Below are 2,197 nucleotides of genomic sequence, written 5' to 3'. Positions count from 1 at the left end.
AGATGTCATATTTTAAACAATGTAATTATGTAAATTAACGACTATATTCAAGTGTTATAGAGTAACACTAAAGATAAAGTAAATATATAGATGAAAACTTTGCACTGACTGTTAAAATATGCAGCATAACAAACACAGAACATGCACAAAAACTACACAAACTTAGCATGCGCACACAACATCAGCAAACGTGCACACATTGAACACAGTCGTAAGGTTGGTGTATTTGTATATCCCAATTCTTTGGGGTGAAGGAAGAACAACACTCTGTGTTTAATGGTCAGTCCACAATCTCTTTATTCCATACAACACTTTGAGCATTACGTCCGGACGGGAGATGTGCACGGGAGGGTGTCCGGCAAAATCTTGAAGTGTCTGACCGTTTCTCACATTCTTATAGCTTCGGCCCCCCTCCAAACTAAGCATTCACGTTCTTTCTCTCTCAGTGAGCCTAAGGTACGACCTTGGCTTCTTGTGCATTATGTTTTGTTCTTTCTACAATCAGAAAAACAAGGCCATGATTCTCTGCAAACAGTATTCTCTTTATAAATCAGCAGAATAATGCAATACAAATCAGTCTAATAAATCTAATAATTTCACCTTCTTCTAACTCAGTAGTGTAATGTAACCTAAAACAATATAATGATTTCACAATCTTTAATCAACGTGGCCCATAGCCATAAAATGATTCAACAATTCTTTGATTGGAGGTATAATGTAACATAAGACAGTGTAATAACCTCACAGCACCACATAGATGTCGGCACTAACGGTGCCCTTGGTAATATTCATCCAAAGCTTCATCATGATTGGTCCAGTCGTCTAGACAGGGAGACAGGGAACATACAAAGACATACATGCGCTACAGTCATCATAGCATGACGACTACTGTCTGTGCTGCTATTATTATTAGTGCTTCTTCAACTATTATTGCTAATTTACTGTTTTTGTAGTTTTCCCAATTAAGCGTTAAATACATATAAATGTCTTTGGGTTCAAATAAAGATAACGACTTTATCATCAAGTAGGCCCCTCGAAAAGAAAAGTATAGAAAAGTCACAATCGAGTGTGTAAAAATAGCGGTCCCAGATGGGACTCCAAACCCCAGCCTTCTGTTTCCAAATTATGCCACCTGTTACCCCGCCTGCCTCCTGACTGTATATGTGGGCATCTGTCAGATATTATTTTTCCTAAAATTCCTTAAAGTGACATGCCTACAGGTCCTGACTGAATCAGAGTGTGAGAAGCTGATAAGGATGTGTTGATGATAACAGTAACAATGAACTAAAGCAGCAGTCGCAGGCTAAAAAGCCAGAACACGCTTAAGGCTCCATAACAAACAATAGTCAGATGTAGGGACGGGGATCAAGAACCAGTTCTTGCAGAAAACCGATTCCCAGTAGTCCAATTCCTTGGAATCGTTAGTCTGCCTGCCTGTTGATGCTACTTATCGGTTCTTGCACTCGCACTACAATCAGCTGACTGATGCTTGCGTGTCAGAGGACGAAAATAGCGATGTAGTCTAGAGAATGGATATGGACATTTATTTTTATTGCACAACACAATGAGATAAACGGTGAAGCGGAAAACTGAATCCAGAGGCAGAAAAGGACATCCAGGACAGAAACAACCACATTATGCTGCTAACACAACTTCAGTTCTTTGCAAGGATCTGCATGCTAACGCTAAGCTAGCTAAGAACTCAGACCCTTAGTTTTAACAGGTAACAAGCAGATAAGCAGTCAGGCTGCAGCCTCCCGTTCTGCCTGTTCATGTTTCACTGTGGCGATCGCTTTTCTCTGCTGGTTTTCATCTTTGCTTTCCGCGGTCAGCTTTAGAGAAAAATCTTAGAGATGTGTTTAATCGTTCGGGATTCGTGTTTGTGTGCGAGGCTGGAGCCTCAGTTTTATATTGTTGAATGGTGATTATGAGACAGTGTGTTTCAGCTGTTTTACAGAGTAACATGAAAGTAATGTAATGAGTAGTATAACGAAAACGTTACTTTTAAGATAAGTTCTGTGTAATCTGTAATAATGACTTTTTTGAGTAACGACTCCAACACCAATCACAAGAAAGAGAGGAAATACCTCAACAAGCATGCACAAACATAGCATGACCATAGCAATTCATTAGCGTGAATATTATTTATTTATTTCTGCTTAGAGATGGTGGTGACTCTAAAAACGGAGCCAATGAC

The sequence above is a fragment of the Pundamilia nyererei genome, unplaced genomic scaffold (genome assembly GCF_000239375.1).
Source record: "Pundamilia nyererei isolate P.nyererei 1_Seehausen unplaced genomic scaffold, PunNye1.0 scaffold00336, whole genome shotgun sequence".
Classification (NCBI taxonomy): domain Eukaryota; kingdom Metazoa; phylum Chordata; class Actinopteri; order Cichliformes; family Cichlidae; genus Pundamilia; species Pundamilia nyererei.
Note: the sequence above shows the minus strand (reverse complement) of the source record.